We start from the raw sequence: 19,594 nt of genomic DNA, 5'->3' as shown, positions 1-19,594 counted from the left end.
GGTTTGGGATGGACATGCTATAAAATTTGGTTGTGATAATTGTTGTACACCTATAAATGTAATAAAATTCATTAAGTATTTAAAAAAAAATTTCCTGTCTCTCATCTGCTTTAGGAACTCCAAATACCTGTATATTAGGCTGCTCAAAACTTTCCCATGTATCACTGATGTTTTCTACCCTTTTTTTTTTAATCTTTTTGTCTCTCTGTGTTTCATTTTGTATGGTTTCCATTATATCTTCAAGTTTACTCATCTTTTCTTCTCCCCTGTCTAATCTGCCATTAATCCTGAGTATATTTTTACATCAGAGACATTGTAGTTTTTCTCTCTAGAATTTCAATTTGGGTCTTCTTTATTATGGAAATCCATGTCTCTACTTAACCTATTCAGTCTTTCAATTTGTTCCTTGAACATACAAATACAGTTATAATAACTTTTAATTTCTTGTTCCGTTTTAATTGGTTGAGTTTATCCTCATTTTAGGTTTCATTTTCCTGCTTATTTGTATGCCTGGTAATTATCTCTTGGATGCCAGGCATTATGAATTTTACCTTGTTGGGTCCTGGAAAGTTTTGTAATCCTGTTAGATATAGGGTTCTTAAAGTTTGTTCTGGGACGTGATTATGTTACTTGGGAACAGTTTGAATTTTCTTGGTCTTGTTTTTTAAGCTTTTAAAAGCAGAGCCAGAGCCATGTTTAGAGTTCGTTCCAGGTTAATTTTTCCCGTAACTGAGGCATATGCTTGAGAGTACTCTTTGATACCACAGGAATTATGGGGAGTTGCACTCTGGCTGTTCAGAATAGACAATATTTTCAGTCTTATGTGCATTTCCTGATCTTTTCAGGTGACTCTTTTGTTTGAGTATTTTCCTTACACGCATGATCAATTCTTACCTAAAACTTGAGGAGGGCTCTCTGAGATTTCTGGACTTCTCTATGTGTAGGTCTCTCTTTTCTGGTCTACCCTGCATACTCTATCCAGTTTGACTTAACCACACTTCTGCTCCATCTCCTCAACTCAGGAAGATCACAGAACTTCACCAGTTCCCCTACTGGCACTGCTGCCTGGAAATTCCTCAAGGCAGTAAGCTTGGGCAAATGTAGAGTTCATCTCATTTGTTTTTCCTCTCTCAGAGATCACTGTCCTTTGTTTCCTAATGTCTCAGGAACTATTGTTTTATATGTTTTGTCCAGTTTCTTAGATATTTCAAATTGGATTGTAGATCTGATTCCTGCTCTTCCCTTCTTATTTGGAGACAGAAATCCCAGCTATCTTCTAGAAGCTAGATATTAAAGGGATTTGCAAAGATTTAAAGCAGTACTACTCTTTAAGCAGATTTTTGTTTGTTTGGGAAAGTACGGTTTTTAGAACAATATCTAGATTAGCATGTAGTTGGTTTATTATCATTATCCTTAAGGACTTATTTTTTTTCTGTTTTAATTTTGAACATAGGAAATATTGATAAATATAACCCATGTAAACAAAAGGTTTTGGGGTTCCTCAGTAATTTTTAAGAGTGTAAAGTGATTCTGAGACCCAAAAGTCTGAGAACAGTTGATCTAAATGTACTGAAGTGGTTACTATGGGTGCTTGAGCATAGAAGTTGGGAAGGGCATGGGTACAAAGATAAGAAGACCCAAAAGCAGATAGAAGAGGGAGGAAGAACAGTCAAATGAAAGAAGCCACACGGCTCCTGAGAGACACAGGAAATAACATAGATTCTTCATTTTCTAGCTACTGTCTGGGTATTTGTGAGGCCCAGTTATTCCTCCTGCCCTTAGGATCTCTGAGATAGTACTAAAAATAAATTCCATTTTTTTCCCTTAAAGAGAAAAAAGAAACTGGAGGGAAAATTTAAAACTCCATGGTAGTCTGAAAAGGAATTTATTTTAGGAGTCCATGGTCCTTTTGGAATCCAGAGTTATAGTGCTATGACAAAGACTGATACTGTTGGTGATACTCCTGCAGAGGCCAGCAGATTGCATGTCTGTGGTGTGGAAAAGGAAATTCTAGTTTTGTGATTTGGTTATTTTCAGTATGCTGGTTGGTTAATTGGCATAGACTGTTGGGAGAACCAGGACCTTCTCTCACCTCACTCTCTAATCTTGGCCATACCTCTCTGGGACTTAGTTTCTCCATGATTACAAAGTAGGAGTCAGAAGCCTTTCTAGGTTTTTGCAAGTGACAGAAATGTACATCAAATCACAGAAGAGCATTTATTGACTCATATAACTGGGAAGCAAACTGAGCTAGTACTGGCTCTGACACAGTTGAATTCAGGTGTTCAGACTGTCATCCTGGCTTCACTCTATTGTGCTCTCCCCTCTTCCTATCCCTTCCCATTTTTTGCCCATTCCCTTCTACTTAGCTCTGTTTGCTTTGTTCTCCACTCAGCCTCAGAATAGCCACCAGATGTTCTAAGCTCATGTGGACCTTTGGGCTTGAGCTTTTGAGCCCAGAGATAGAAACATAGATGTACTCTCTCCCTGTGTCCGCAGACCCAGTCCCTTGGAGCCTCTTTCATTGACTTCATTTGGGCCACATGCCCATGCTTTGAACCGATGACCTTAGGCAGGACAGTGGAGAACCTTGATTAGCCAGACTGGCTTATGTGCCCACTCCTTTGGCAGGGAGTGCAGGAAAAACTAGTATTGTCACTTTCTTCAGAACCACATAGAATGAGACAGGGGCAGCTCAGTGACCAGAACGGGGCTGAACAGACTGCAGCTGGCACCCTTGAAGTGTTGTGAAGTGAAGCAAACTATGCCTATCATCTGTTTGTCAATCAGAAAGAAATACAACCATATAGGTATTACACCATTGTTGGGAATTTGACATTTTCTTCTGAGTCCCCCAGTTCTCTTCTTAGGAGCAGTTTTGTCTTTCTCTATTGCTCTTCAAGTATTTCATCCGTACGGTTTAGATTTCATCTTTCCTCTGAGGCCTTTTGCCAACTTTTGTTATATCAAGAGTAGAGTCATCTGTACCCAGAGCATTCCCACTCAGTGATTTTCATTCCTGCCAACATGCTTCCTTTCAAGTCTAAATCTTTTCTACCTGAATCTGTTCTTTAACCCTGATGTATAACAGAGATGTAGAGTCAGAGTTGGTTTTAAAAGACTACAAATCAGTAAAAAAGCAAAGAGGATGATCTCTGAATATGGAGTCCTCATCAGATTTAATATTTAGTTGGGTAATCACGTCCACCCTCTTTGGGAGTGCAAAGTAGAGTGAACACGTAGGTGAAGGATTCACTCCTGGCGCCAGACATACTTAGTATGCAAGACATACTCTGTTCTCTCTGAAGTGACAGCCTTTAGTAAAATCTCTCTCTACTAATCCACTTTGTAATCTCATTTTTGTGTTTGTCACTCCAGAAGAACTGAACAAAAATGGAGAGTTTGAATTTGTTTACTCATAAAAATAAGATCTATAATGTCATTTTGGTCATATTTTAGGATGCAGCTTATCACCTGTAGATTGGTACTATCAAAATGAAAAGGCAGTATGCCAGCTGGTTATTATATTCTAGAATATTCAAGCAAAGACATTTGCTTTTGTAATTAAATGTAGGATCCTTGATCTTGCATAGATCCAGTGAAGGCTTACTCTTCAGTCAGAGATAAGAAATCTGGTATTCACGTGTGTGCCTTTAAATGGGTGGGTTGCTGGAAAGAAACACTTCAAGAAGTTAGCAGTTGTCTGGAGATGAAAATGTGTGCATTAATTTTCTTTATTCTCTACTATCCACCTATGCTGAATTTTGAAAGTTCTTGGCATATTTCTAAATTATGTTTAAGCTAGACATATCTACTGAATGAAACTGACTGACACCCAGAAAACCTCCTTGGCTTGAACTCCCATCTGGGCACTCTTGATCTGCCTTGACTTTGCAGGACAGGTCCCAGTGTAATCTAGCATGTGTACTCACCTTCGCTGTACAGTTAGTGCTGGAGGAGACTTGTCTTCACGGGCACCATAAGACCTCTTAGGACAAATGAGAGGCGACTCTGGAGCTTAAGTTCAAGTCTCCAGTTCCCAAGGTTTCTGACTGCATCAAAAAGAAATTTCCTCTAACTCATGAGAGTAAGGGCTGGGATGGGAGAGTGAGCACCTCTGTAAGTGGGGAGGTTGAGCCACAGGCACCCTGCCCCGACAGCAGACCTCTCTGCTCAGGCTTTTACCTAGTCTACACTCCCTATGTGCCAGCACGACACCGGGCTCATCTCTTCGTAATGCCTTTTCGCTCAGGTATCAGGTTTGGACAAGATCTGCCCAACACAGAGCCCCGGTGACAAAGAGTGGCCCTCACATCTCTGACCCAGCCTGGGGGAACTGCTCCTTCTGACTCACAGTCTGCTTGTTCAGGTACAGAGTCACAGTTAGAAGCCTGCAGAGAGACGTGACCACCCACTGGTAGCCTTAGGCCTGGGTTGAGAAGAGCCTTGAAGATAAGAGGCGTCCAGTGAGTCCTGGGTCTCACCCATTAGAGGAGAGATCTCAAGGGAGCACTTGCCTGCACTGAGACAATTTTCTCATACAGAAGTGTGGGTAGTTTATTTAAAAGGGTTACCAGAAATAAGATGGGGCTAAAATTTTGGCAATAGAATTTGCATAATAAATGGTAACTCATTATAATTATATGCTAAGTCATGTTTACAAAATAAATTTAGTCCCCTTCCAGCGATTTCTTTTTAGACTCAAAACCCCACTCTTTAAGTTTCCCATTGAACCTGTTAGTAAAACCAGGAACCGTATGTTGCTCATCTCCGAACCAGCTATAAATTGTCTTTTATCATGCTTCAGCTCTAACACACAAGTTGAAAACGGCTTGGCATCCATCTTTGGGATTCTAAGGATGACTTTTATCACCTCGGGGGGCTTAAGTGCGTTTATTCATAGGAAGTGCTATTAACAGTACTGTCATCAGTACTGTTCAAAATGTATCAGAGTTTTTGTTTGTTTGTTTAATAAAGAGAAAAAAAGAAAAAGCAACCCTACTGAATCTACTGATCCTATAATAAAAGTTAGGGCTTCACTTTTTTGTATATTTTTCTGTAACTGTATTAACTTTGATATTTTACTTTTCTCTGGTTAATAGGATCGTCCTTGGCAAATTCATGGTCACCAAGTCAGTGTGTTTCTCTAATAGGGTAAAACATGTTAGAGATAATGGCTTCAAGCATCTGGTCTTATCAGAAACTAAATTTAACATGGACCACAGTAGACTGGAGCAAAGAAAGCATAACCCTTGCATTTTTCACTACATCATAGACACTATGAATAATCTTATTTTCCACATGCAAATGTTAGGATAAGGAAATGGCTACATTCTATTTTTGACCAAATCATAAATCATCCAATAACAACATCTAAACACGTAGCTTCCCAGACAGTGTTTTATTGAATCCAAGACGCCATCTATTGTAAAATATATTATTATTCTGTGTTTTACTAATAAAAGAAAAAGCACTGCCGTTGACTGAGGATGTTAAATACGAAAAAGTGAGTCTTAAAATCAAAGATGATCTCTTCTGTTTCATGAGTTCTTTTTTACATCCTCTGTGTCTCCCTCCTCTCATTAATACTTAAAGACATTAGTTGACTAGTTTGAGAGCATTCATCACAGTTAAAATAGATGCTCCACTTTATACAACAAAAATACAGTGATTTGCCACTGAATGCCTTAACCATATTGGCGTTTTTAAGCACTAACGAAATGAAGCTAGTTTATATTGATTGATTAAATAAGATAAGAGCTCAGTCACTAGGCAGATCAAGACAGGGAACTGGCAGGAGGAATGGCTGGGTCTCACAGTGTTCAAATGATTTGTAAGCAGCAGTGTCATTTTGCCATTCCTTCCTTCTTGAGCACTTTACCTAACAAATCCTTGGTCTCATACCAGATTCCCCCCTGCTTCCCCCCACCCCAGAACCAGTCACAGAAAAGTTTCAGATTTTGGCTAATGTTAATTAGTTCACCCCAGGCAGTTATGACATACTCCTCAGAAGTATAACGGGCAGAGTTATTTCAGCAAGAGACTTTGCTAGCAGAAGGCTTAAAAAAAAAACTCAGCAAGGAGAATGGTAGATGGAAAATGTCAGGAGAGAAATTGGGTTTCTATTTTGAGGATAGTAAAACCATTACATTTTAATGCGTTCAAGTTCAGACTGATACATAGCCCAAGAGCATGCACATTAACAGCCAGAGGGTGCATACTCCCACTGAGATTTGGTGAATTCACTTCACCTTTCAGGAGTCAGAGAACAGGAGGTAGAGGTGTGATCTCTAGAAGCCTCAGTTTCCTCATCTATGCTGTTTGATTAGATGGTCTCCAAGCCCCTTTTAGTCTATAATGCTGTGGTCTAGCCAAAGGTCATTGTTGAGCAGCAAAAGCAAGCCCTCAGTCAGCCTCACTGTGAAAGAGACTAGGACTGTGTAACTGTCATGGTGCCAAGGACTTCTGATATCGTGTGTGATTGGCCCACGGGACCTCAGACATTAAGGCTCTTGCACCTTGCAGAGTGGTTCCTGAGACTATTGTTATGACTGCCCAGTATCCAAACACCCTTCTTACTGGGGGACAACCCCAAATTAGGTAGAGCACAGGAGCCAGCCTCCTGCTCCAGAGGCTCCAGCCACCCAGGACATGCACATGTACCGGAGCTTAGCCAAGCAGAGCCATAGACATGAAGAGAGAGGGAGAGGTATATCTTTCTAAGGTGGCCTCAGTAGTAGCGATGAACCTGGAGCAACACGTCCTCTGGCATCTTATGGTGGTGTTCGGTCGTCAGTTGGTTCTGGAACCAAAGCCCGGCTGTGCTCTCACTGTGCATCCTTGTTTCTGCCCACTCTTGGCACCTCCCCACAGGTTCTCATTAAAGCTGTCCTTGATCTCCACAACTTCCTGCCGACTGCTGCTAAGAAATCTGACTCCCGGAGCTCTGTCAAGGGCAGGTCTGTATGTACTCAGCTTGAAAGAGCCAGAAGTCAGGGCCTGAGTGTAGAGGTGGCCGGGAGGGCACTGCTGGGTAAGGCAGCATGGGAGGGCACCTGGAGTGGCATTGTCAGGTCTCCTGGTGGCTTAGAAAGCTCTTCTCAAGGAGCCACACTACCTGGTAGATAAGTCTGACAGCCCACTTTTTTCTCTGACTCCTTGTCCCCCATCTGTAAACCCTTCACAATGCCCCAGACATGCAATTAAATACTAATTTTAAAATCAGGTTTTATCTAAGCTCCTTATGGGTTATTTCTGCTCCCACAGAGGTACAAGAAACTCCAATAGCACACTAATTACACCCCACTTGATAGGAGGCAGCCTGGGAGGTTGAGGTGCACAGGGCAGCTTTCATACCTACCCTGCTAGGAGGTTTCAATGCTTATTATTTCTTAGGTCTCTGAGATTTTTGTTGCAGTTTCACCATAGTATAGAGAGTGCCCTGTATCACAGTGCTGGGCTAATATGGATTTCTTTCTTTTTTTATTTTTATTTTTTTTAAACCATGCTTTTTCAGGCACTGTGGAATATAGTTCCTGGCATTTAAGAGAAGGTGCCTGTTGGACTCTGAATAAAGCCATTTCCTCTGCAATTAGAGACTTTGGCTCAAAAAAGACCTTTTCTGAGAAACCATAAGCCCATATTCTGGTATTTCAGTATTTCATCTCTTACCCTCCCCCTATTCCTCACTGGAATTCATACAATCCTAGAAATTGAACACCACCATGAAACAATCATCCAAACATATTATTCCACTTTCAGGCTTAAGAAAACGAGGTTAAAGACACAGGCCCCCCACCCAAACCTTTAGCGAGTTTTAGACCAAATATATGTGAAGGGCCTTTTCCAAAAGGAATAGTAACTAGAAGCCAAAAATAAAGCACTGAAATAAAATCCCACTTTGAATTATGTATAAGCAAAGTACATTAGTAAAATCCAAATGTACTTTAGGAATAGAGATCTGCTATTTGCTAGGATTGGAATTTCATTATTGAAAAGGAAGGGAAAAAACAGAAGTAATAAAATTAGTTGTACTTAGTATTGATGACAAACACGCTCCATATTTGATGATTGTCTCCTGAGTCCATCAGTACAGTTGGAGCTGCTTTTAATGGGTTAAAACTCATTAAGAGGAGAGTTGTCTTTTGAGCTGAGGTGTTGGAACATGAAAGTCTGATTATTTTTCCTTCTTTTGTTTATTCATTCATTTGTTCATCATGAAACTCATTCTCTGCCTGGTACTGAGGAAGGATGTTAATGCAAGAACCACCCCTGCTCTTGAGGGCCTTCCCAGTTTCCTTCAGGATTTAAGGTACCTCTTGTCATAGGTATCCTTCACTAGATGATTATAGAAGATATTTAACCAGTGGTTCTCTTTGAATTTCAAAGGAGCATCACTGCGTCCTGTCGGGGTAATCAGGGATGAATTCTCGAAGAGCACTGATTTGATTTTTTTTTTCTTTTTATGAATGACTTTTAATTAAAAATTTTTTTTTCATTTAAAAAATTACTGTTTATTAAGTGGTTCCTATAGAAATAACTTCTTTTCAAGGTCACTTTTTTAAAGGTGGAAATGGGCAGGACAGAGGCATTGCAGAAGAGGGGGGAGAATGGGGATAAGTATATGGGAGATTCCAATAATATTCATTGAGAAAGAAAATCCTTTGGAGTAAGAGGAAAAGAGTAATTTGGAGCTACCTAGTGGAGGTCCTTGAATAGAGAACAGAGTTTTGTTCCGGGGGAGTATAGGGCAGGAATCCCTAGTTTCTTTTCTGTCCTTGAATCTTCCTGTAGGAATTGCTTCTCTGCTTTTCAGTGGATGGGCCTAGTTCATGGAAAACTAGAGAACTTGCTGTTGGATTCTCTTCCTTCCTCCTTCACCTCTATTGATAAACTCTGATAACTTCCTTTCCGTCAGGTGAAGGAGTTGGGCTTGCTCATTCCTAACGGATGACTTTTTTCCATGCTTTAGTCCCTGCATTTGTCATTTTGGTGGGAAGCCTGTCTCATTTGGCATGGGTTTTGTAGGTTTATAGGCTACAGTTTGCTGAGCTCCCTTGCTAATATGAAAAATCACATTTCTGCCTTTATTTCTTTGGGTTGCTTGAATTTTTAAAATTGGGCAAGTTTTTAAAAATTATTTATTTATTAAAAAAATTTTTTTTGGCCATGCCCACAGCATGTGGAAATTCCTAGACCAGGGATGGAAACCAAGCCACAACAGCGACCCAAACCGCTGCAGTGACAGCACCAGATCATTAACCTACTGCACCACAAGGGAACTCTGACTAAAAAACATTTTAAATAGCTGCGTAATACTTTTTATGTATGGACCAACATTTTATTACGCAATCTGCTGTTGTTAGAAATTTCAGGGAGTTCCTGTCGTAGATCAGTGGAAACGAATCTGACTAGTATCCATGAGGATGCAGGTTCGATCCCTGGCCTCACTCAGTGGATTAAGGATCCAGCATTGCCATGAGCTGTGGTGCAGGTCAAAGACGCTGTTTGTGTCTGGCATTGCTGTGGCTGTGGTGTAGGCTGCTGGCTACAGCTCCCATTTGACCCCTAGCCTGTGAAACTCTGTATGCTGCAGTGTGGCCCTAAAAAAAAAAAAAAAAAAGCAGAGAACTTGTATTTTGAAGTCTTACAGTTTTCCTCCACCCCTGCAAGTAGTGCCCTAATTTAAATAATATGTAACTATAAAAGAAAAGAAAAAAAATGTAACAATATTTCCAGTTATAGCCATAAGTAAATGGTAGTGTTTTCTTTTGTTATTGTCTTTTTCTTTCTCCCTCCCTTCCTTCCTTCTTTTTGCAGTTGCACTTGCAGCACATGGACGTTCCCAGGCTAGGCATCAAATCAGAGCTGCATGTGCTGGTCTATGCCACAGCAAGGCCATATCCGAGCTGCATCTGTGACCTACAACGAAGCTTGTGGTAACACATCCTTAACCCACTGAGTGAGGCCAGGGATTGAACCTACATCATCATGGACGCTATGTCGGGTTTCTAACCCTCTGAGCCACTATGGGAACTCCTTTTTTTGTTTTTTGTTTTTAAAGTTTTATTGAGGTATAGTTGATAATGCAGTATTGTGATAATTGAGCAGTTTTTTATTTTATTTTTATTTTTTCCCACTATACAGCAAGGGGATCAAGTCATCCTTACATGTATACATTTTCCCCCCACCATTGTTCTGTTGCAATATGAATATCTAGACATAGTTCTCAGTGTGAGCAGTTTTTTAATTAGAAAGGTTTAAAGTCTCAAGTCATCTTATGGCTGTAATTCTCCTGTGATTTCAGCTCCCTGGCCTCATTCCAGACATTGGTCACCAAGTCCGCTATTACATTGGATGATTAAAGGTATGTGGATATCAAGGAGAGAGCAGGCAGGGAATTACATTTGATGGGCTCCATTAGTCTTCTGTAGTTCAGGTAAGGTCAGCACAGGATATTGTTCAAACTCTAAATTCTGGTACTTTGTTCCTGGGCATAGATGCTCTAACATTCAGCGGTTTTTGCTGCCTTTTGAAAGGTGTCAAACTCATAATCTCACACAGAGTACACCAGAATGAGGGACACTGACCAGCTCTAACCCATCTCTAGGCACTAGGTCATCTTGTCTCAAAAGACCTGTATAAAAGTAGGCTGTTTCATGCAAGGAAACTGCAGTTAGGAAAATTACGTATGTGCTTTAGACCACTCACAGGTAAGGGGTGGTGCCTGGTCAGGAGCTCTGGTTTTGCTCTTAACCCTTACACAGCCCTGCTTCCTTCAGAAAAAGTGTGGGGTGGAGTTCCCGTCGTGGCTCTGTGGTTAACGAGCCCGACTAGTATCCATGAGGATGTGGGTTCCATTCCTGGCCTCGATCAGTGGGTTAAGGATCTGGCATTGCCATGAGCTGTGGTGTAGGTCGCAGATGCAATTTGGATCCCATGTTGCTGTGGCCCTGACGTAGGCCAGCGGCTACAGCTCCAATTAGACCCCTAGCCTGGGAACCTCCGTATGCCACGGGTGCGGCCCTAAAAAGACAAAAAGAAAAAAAGTGTGAGGCGATACTTTCTAGGCACTGTGGCAAAATGAGGGTAGATGATAGGAGAGGAAAAAGCTAACCTTTCTCTATTCTCGCCATATATTTTGAAACTTGAACAGTCCTTGAATTTATTTCCTTTTTTCTGATTTAAAAATTAAAATCGTTTATTATCCCTCAATCAGGAGGAAACACTGTCGAATTTTTTTGTGTACTTTCTATCTCATTTCTTTGCATACATGTGTGTATGTGTATAAATCAAATTGGTATTTTTATTACTTAGCCACTTTTCTTTTGATGGACACTAGAGAGGTTGCACGCCCTGGACCAATGCAGAATACAAAGCATTTTTGTTAATTAGCTATCTATGCCATAATGGGCTTTTCATTCCTTTTTGTATCACAAGATGGTTTCTCTTGCTGATTCATCCCCTGCCATATCTTTTACATTCTCTCTGTGTCCATTGCCACTTCTCTGTACAACTCTTGTTACCTTTCTTCCCTTCCTTTCCTCCAAAACTGTCCTCATAAAGGTTGCTGAAGTTCTGGTTATTAATAATCCAGTGATGCCCAGTTTATCTATTTGTTTCACTTGTTCCTGTGCTTCTATTATTTTGGTACTAAGAAACCATCAAGGATACAAAGAGTCATGGCCTATGTTCTCTTCTGAGAGTTTTATAGTTTTAGTTCTTACATTTAGCTGTTACAAAAAGGCATTTATTAAGGGGGTATTTTACAGAATTAGGAGGGTTTGAAGAAATGGACTCTAGCTTTGGCTTCCAGGAACAACCCTCTCGATCACATTATAGAACTGGGCTGCCAGAGAGATGTGGTCTTGACCATGACCACGAAGCTGGTATGCCCCTCTAGCTCCAGAACCACCCTATCCTGCCATGGTCTCCACCAGCAAAATGATTGCCTTGTGTCCCATCCGTCTTCCACATTCAACTCAGAGCCTCAGTCTCTTCATTTATAAACTGTGAGGGGCATCTACCTCCAGGGTGTATCTAGCACATTTCACAATTCGTGGGGCCTAAGCACATGCCAGTTATATGGATGTAGATTGTAAATGACTCGTTAGGACTTACCGGTGCCAACCAGCTGAATATTAACAGTCTTGACAGTATTACAAGAATTAAATGAGCTTGGTACTGTAATGCCAAGTGACAAGGGTTATTTGATGGTCCTGGGTACCTACGGCATGCCTGGTCTGACTGAGATTACTCAGGGTAGCAGTGGTCAGACAGGTGAAAATCCTAGAAACACCCCCCAAGACCTTAAAAGAGAGAGAATGCTCTCACAGATACAGACAAGAATCTAAGCACTTGGACTCCTGCCTCTGAGCTCTCGACCTGAGCATAACCTGGGCACACAGGAAAGAGAGCTGGGTGGTGTTTGGTCAGTCAAGGGGGAGACTGCTCCAGTTCTCAACTGTTATTCTAGCAAAACAGGTGGATGGATTTGAGCCCAAGAGGTAAGAAGTGAGCAAAATAACCAGGATCGTTAGGCTTTGAGGTATGCTTTGCATGAGAATGATGGACACTAAACCTGTCGGAAGGAAAGGCATGTACAGGAGTAAACATGCCAGAGACTGGAGTCCAGAACCTTGAAAGTTTAATGAGGACAGTTAGTGAAGCAGTACCCTGTGATGAATCACATCAAAAGCACTGCTTAAATCAAGTGGGATCATGGTGGACAATACCATTTAATTTAACTGCTTAAAGGTCATTTGAAACTCTTAATAGTGCACTGGCAGGAGGACTTGGCTTCTAAATCCAGGCAGATAAAGGTGCATTAGGTCTCCAGAGTGGAGGACTTAAGATCTGAGCCAGCCCGGCAGAGCTGGTGCACCTGAATAGATGAGAAGAAGCAAGAGGAGACAGATGAAAGTGAAATGGAGTCACTGCGGGTTTTTTACTTCTTTTAATTTTTTAGAGATCTCCTCACTGGAGGGCCTAAAAAGTGATGTTAAGAAAGTAATAAATGAGTACAAGGTTATTACAGGGAATATTGCTGTCATGTTTTGTGAGCAAATGAACATGTTATATAAGTAGTTATAATGGCGGTACACAAGGTAGAGTTTCATATTTTCAGAAAATAAAGATTACAACTGAATGTATCTGGTGCATATTTAATGAAGAGCATAATCAAGGGATATTGGAGCTGTAAAGGAACCGGCCAGTTGTCAGGTTCAGCCTCCTCATTTGTGCAAATGAGGAAAACAAATTTGGAGATGACTCTGGTATCCTGAGTTTACACAGTCACCAGGGATGGATCCAGGATTAGCACTCAGGCCTCTCATGCTGTACTGGCCCATCTACTTCATTGTTACTGGGCTGCAGGAGCCTTAGCTATAAACAGACACTTCAGGTTTTTGCGCTGTAACTAAACAGACTCTGGGGAGGCAGCTGGGAGAGGGAGAATCAGATTGAGCCAGAGTTGCTCAGGAGATCCTGAAAAGCTATGAATTTGGAACCCAAAGGACAGAGCCTCCCTCTCCTCAGGGAAAGGGTGTCTAGGGTTTGGGCATTTGCCTGCTCATCCTTTGCGCTCACCTGCCTGCCCAGCTACTACACCTGTCAGGTGGCTGCTGGACTTGGACCATGAGTCAAGAGAAGGAGTACTCCCAAATTAGTCCCTTTCTGCTGGTGACGATCTTTAATCTCACCATTGAAATACACAGCTCCCTTTTCTCATTTTTCTTTTGAATGGATTGCCTTTCCTTGTCTGTTTGCTTTCTGGTTTCTTATTCCATTTCCCCTTTTTACTGATTGGGAAGTTACAACCTCTATTTTTAAATTTTTAGTGTTTGTCCTTGAAACATTAATATGCATACTTATCACAGTATTGTTGAGCATTTTAATCTTTTTTAAACCCTAAAAATTAGCAGTTGTTATTTTGTATAGTTAGTTTTTATATTTACTCCCATGTTTACCACTTTCTTTATTCATAGTCCTTTCTCAGCCCTGTCTTTTCTTCTCAAGTATATCCTCCCTTTAGGTACAGGTCCTTTCGATGGCAAATTCCCTTTGTTTGGTTGCTGCACTTGTGTTGTTGTAAAGCTACATAATTCTTTGTTGACAGTTATTTTCTCTCACCAGAGATTTTGCCACCCTTTTGTGGCTTCCTGTGTAAGCTGTGGGCAAGTTGGGTATCGGTCTCATTGTCATTACTGGTAACAAAGATGTGTTTTTTCTCTTGAGTATTTTTGGGACCATCTTTGTCTTTCTTATTTCATGGTTTTACTACAGCAGGTCTAGGTGGGGATTTTTTTTTCCCTTTTCCTTTATCTGTGTGCTTCTTACCTGTGTATTAAAGTCTCATGAATTAAAAAAAAAAAAAAACCTTAGCTACTATTTCTTTACATTTTCTCTGTTATTTCTTTTTGAATTGGACATCCATTAAACCCTGTCCTATCTTCCACATCTCTTTACTTTAAAATTTTCTATTTCCATGCCTCCATGTGCTTAATTTTGGGTAATTTCTTTGGTTCTATCTTCCAGTTTGCTGCTGCTTTTTACAATATATCAAAACTAATGTTTAATTAACTTTTTAGTTATAATATTATTTTTCCTTTCTAAAATTTTCATATAAATCATTTTCAAACCTTTCTGGTGCCTGTTTCTTATCCTTTTCTGATTCTCTCTTCTTTAAATATTCTATAAATAGTAATTTGTTCCCATTGGTTGTAACATTTGAGGTTCTTGGGCATGTAAATCTGTTGTGTATTGTTTCTCTGACCCCTACTTACCTTGACCTGTTTCCTTCTGTGTTTGGGAATTTTTAACTGAGGGATCATGTTTACTTGAACTTAATTTGTTCCTCCAGAGAGTTGTGCTTTTTTTCTGCTTGGATATTAGGTAGTATTACCAACCTTACACCACTTTCACCACTTTGTTTCCATTTATTTTTATTTCAAAAAAATTTTAAACATATTAACTATTAACCTTACTCTTACAGACCCTAAGGGGGAGAGAGAGGTAATAAGAAGAGACCAGTCTAGCAAGAACACATGGCACACTTGGGCAAGTCCCTCCAGCACTTTGAGAGTTCAGGCAGTGTACATTTAATTTAACCATGTAAGCAGCAGTGCCCTTACAGGCTGTGATGCTTGGGGAGGAAGGGTAGAATGGAAAAATAAAAAATGAAATCTGAAGCTCTTAGATGTATTTTTCCCCTCCAGAGAGGATGGAGATGCTATGAGCTGCAAAATAGTTAAGCAGAGTGGGTTTGCAACAAGAGGGGTAGTGGGACCACATGATCCCACGGCTTCTTTGAGCATTCCTTCACTCTCTTTGCTGGGTGGGAGTGAGGAAACCATCTGTACTCGGGCTTGCATCCTGTGCAGGGAGGTGAAAGAAGCCTGAAAGGCAGCGTACCTGGGCGAGACACGTGGAATTTGGACATAGTTGTGTCAGCTGCAAGGACAGGTTGTTCTAGAGAAGAGAAAGGTCACAGCCAAATGACATGAGGTGGAGGAAGGGGTATCCATGAGATTAGGAAGAAAATCATGAGAAGGAGAAAGGCAGGTCAAAATGAAAATACTAAACTCCGCTAGAGGGAGTGCTGGTTCCTTCATTCCTGCTCCACTCCAACAGGAAGCCTTCCCGGATAGCGCACCTTCCCTGCGGGCCCATCGAGGACCCCCTGGGCGCACTCAGCTGGACCTGACCCTAGATCTCCTGTCTTGCCATGGGCAAAAGCAAGGTCTGGGAGGCACGGTACCCACAGCGAGGTGGGAGTCTGGGCTGCCTCAGGAGTTAGGTGCTGTGGTCAGGCTCTGGGACCTCCACTGTGGAGTAGCAGAGACCGGATTGCACCTGCTCCAGGGCAAAGAGCAGAGCCCTCAGAGCCAGCCGCCTCTGACCCCAGCTGATCCATTTGGTTTAATTTTTATACTAGAGCTTGATAACTTGAGCAATATTAATGTAACCCCCACAGCAGGGTGCAATAAGGTCTATGGATGCAAATTCTAGAGTTATGATGAAGACAATCCAAATTCTGGGTAGACTTCCTCTGTTGAGAGGTGAGTTATTTTTCTGTCCTAACATCTCACAAAGTGTATATTCCTCTTGAAGGTCCTGGCTCAGTGTGGGAGTCTAAGGTTCGCCTTCTTACTTCCCATAAGAAGTAAGTTGCCCTCTCTGGTTCTCTGGGTGAAAGAGGAGTTGACCTGCGGCCCAAATCAAGCTTGTTTGTTTGGTTTTGGTTTGCGGGTTATTTTTGGTTTTGTTTTCCACTTACTGTCTGCTGACCTTGTTTTAGCTCACTGCTTCAATTTTGCTCCTTGAACCTGAGAGGTTTCCCATGTTTTCGTTTAAGCTCACCAGTAATTTATTTTTTCCCCAGTTTTATTGAGGAGTAATTGACATATAACATTGTATAAATTTGTATCCTATATAATGATTTGATACATGTATGTATTACAAAATGATTACCACACTGTCTAACATCTATCACCTTATATAGTTACAAAGATTTTCTTTCCTTGTGATGAGAACTTTTCAGATTTACTCTTAGCAACTTTCAAATATACAGTTCAGTGTGGTTAACTCTTGTCACCATGCTTTACATTACATCCCTGGAATTTGTCTTATAACACAGAATTTGTACCTGTTGACTACCTTCACCTATTTCCCCCCTACCTCTGGCAACCACCAATCTGATCTCTGTTTCTGTGAGTTTACTTTTCTTAGATTTACAGGTAAATGAGATCATATAGTGTTTGTCTTATCTGACTTATTTTGCTTAGCGTAATGCCTTCAAGGTCCATCTATATTGTCACAAAATGGTAGGATTTCCTTCCTTTTTTTTTTTTTTTTTTTTTTTTTTTTTCAGGGCTGCACCTATGGCATATATGGAGGTTCCCAGGCTAAGGGTCAAATTGGAGCTGTAGCTGCCAGCCTACACCACAGCCATAGCAACGCAGGATCCAGGCCACATCTGTGACCTACCCCACAGATCACGGCAGTGCCAGATCCTTAACCCCCTGAGCAAGGCCAGGGATTGAACCTGGATCCTTATGGATACTAGTTGGGTTTGTTAACCACTGAACCACAATGGGAACTCTGGGATTTCCTTCTTTTTAATGGATGACTATTCTATTAGATATATATACCATATCTTCTTTATCCATTCTTCCATCAGTAGACTCTTAGTTTGCTTCCATGCCTTGGCTGTTGTAAATAATTCAGCAACACTTTGAAAAGTATGTTTGTTAAAATTAATCCAAATCTAGTATTCTCAGGGAGGGATTTTCATAATTGAAATTTGTAATCCTTCCAGAAGAGCAGTCTCCACAAGTATAAATGATCTATTCATTTTTCATACCCTACCTAATTCCAAAATTATGCGAGGTGGCTTATAGACAGTGATGTGCTGAAGTCATCTTGTACTGGCTTATGGTAAATTTATTGTTAAACTTTTAGGAATCTTACAAGTTGTTTGTTAAACACAGCTACTATTAAAATTAAATTATATAAACTTACAATTAAATAAATTATATTAAAAATAAAGGTAATAAATACTCAATACTTCCTAATTATATTTCACAATTATTTATACCTTTGAGGTTATTTATGTCCATTGTCTCTATATGGTGAAAATGCTACAAAAAGATGCCTTATTGCACATCTCATCCTGAATCCATGTTTGACAGCCTTCAAGTTGGTATCTTGAAATTGGCCATGGTAGGAGTATTTACACCAGAGAAATGGGCACATACTACAAATAAAAGTTTTATTTACTGTTTTATTGATTGTCTAAGCTTCATAAAGTCTTCCTTGTTAAAATAAATAGAAATAACAACCACCATTCATGTCTAAATGATTCTTGGTTATTGGTTACAACCATAGGTTAGCTATGGATAAAGAGTTTGACAAAAATCAACAGAAACATACTATGAGAACCAATTGGTTACATGGAATTTACAATAAGTATTATGTATTTTACTGTTATTTGCTCACTGTGGATTATATGTCATTTATAGCAAAAAAAAATTGTTTCTGTATATATATTTATAGTGTGTGGCTGTGTGTGTATTTTCAGAGAACCAGTTGTGAAACATTCACTAGCATACCTCTGCTTACAGGGACATACAGATAAAATAAGGTAACACAGATTTGAAGTGGATGAGAAAGAAAAACAGCAAGGAGAGGGCCCCACTTCAGCTGGAAATGATGCTGACAGACAATTTTATATTACAGAGTGCAGACACAGGCCATGTTGTGTCTCCAAGTTCTCTAGCACAACTGGTACAACAGAAGATTTGATCTTGTACTAAATTTTCAGCGTTTGGGTGAGAAATTGTGGTGTTTCTCCTAAGCCAAGTCCAGAAGAAATTTTATCCTGAGGGTGTATGTAGGAGGACAATGTGCTTTTGTAAATACCAATAATGTCCTGAGAGCAGGCTCTCTTTCAGAGTCACGGGGATGCTTCCAGGAGAGCCCATCCCTCTCTGAAGGCTGAAAACGTCTTGCCAGTGTGTGTTTTTGTAAGAGACACATATCAAAGTGTTTGTGGGTAAAATAATATGATCTCTGGGACCTGTTTTAAAATTCTCCAGAAAACAAAGGAATAAACAAACATCTGTTGAAGTGAATAATTCAAAAAAGAGCAGAATATTGATAAATGTTGAATCTGGATGATGGGCAACTGGGGATTCATTAAATTCTTGTCTCTACTTTGAGACGAGATTGAATCTGATTGTCTCTCATCTGTTAGAACAGCTTGTCCTCCCCTCTCCCCAACACGCCTTTATCTCCACTGCCCCTTCCATGCCATGCATGTGGTAGAAAAACTGGGTCTTTTGCCCTGCAGAACTCCCCACATTGTGGATTTGGTTTTTGCTTCCTCCTCTTGGTGGCAAGACATAGTACCTTAGCAGAGAAGTCCATTGTCCTATATCAAAACAAAAAAGGAAGAGAAAGGAGCTCTCTGACCTGAGGAAGGGAATCACAGAAAACAGGGATACAGCCACAGGGAAGGTGAGGGAAATGGGGCCAAAACGAGAGAAGAGCCAAGAAGAAACACTGGATAACCTTTACTTCCTGCTGACTTCTGAGCTCTTTGTCTTCTAGCACTTCTCCTTCCTTACCCTGGCACCCTAACCCTCAGGCAGAGGGCTAGGTCAGGGGCAGCAAGGGAGAAAGGTGTCAGGGACTTTTACTCCCTTCTGGCTGCGTTACTGAGCTAAAACTTAAAAAGCCATTGAAAAAAAAAAAAGAAAGAAAGAAAACTTGTCTTGAACCAAGTGCTTTTTTTTCAAAAAAAAAAAAAAAAGAAAGGACAAATACATTTAAAATCAAGTAAGTTTTGAACAGGCAGCATCTTTATCATCTGTTATCCTTGGGATTCATTTCAGATTCAGATAAATAGAAAACAACTTGCAAAAAGACAAATTAAACCCAGATTTACCTACAGGTGGCTTTTCATGCCATAACTTAATAGTGCTTCATCAACACTGGCTTTTTCTGGGCTCTCTGATTAGTTCACACTATATGGAAAGTGCTTTGCCATAATTTTTCATTAGCTTCACAAGTCATGCCATTTGGAACCATATAA

At 40.5% G+C, this 19,594-nt stretch overlaps 1 long non-coding RNA gene across 1 annotated transcript; it reads left to right on the top strand.

Annotated features, from left to right (window-relative positions):
• Window positions 1-4,515: 4,515 nt before the first annotated feature.
• Window positions 4,516-14,376, top strand: LOC146400062 (uncharacterized). Its single transcript, XR_014816034.1, has 2 exons — window positions 4,516-8,311; window positions 10,307-14,376. It is a non-coding gene; the product is annotated as an uncharacterized LOC146400062 (long non-coding RNA).
• The last annotated feature ends 5,218 nt before the right edge of the window (window positions 14,377-19,594 follow it).

The sequence above is a fragment of the Sus scrofa genome, chromosome 9, assembly GCF_054392235.1.
Source record: "Sus scrofa isolate SSC_HxYL_T2T_F1_AM1 chromosome 9, Sscrofa_HxYL_maternal_Yorkshire_Landrace_v2.0, whole genome shotgun sequence".
In the NCBI taxonomy this organism is placed as follows: domain Eukaryota; kingdom Metazoa; phylum Chordata; class Mammalia; order Artiodactyla; family Suidae; genus Sus; species Sus scrofa.
Note: the sequence above shows the minus strand (reverse complement) of the source record. Positions and strands in the feature narration are given on the sequence as shown.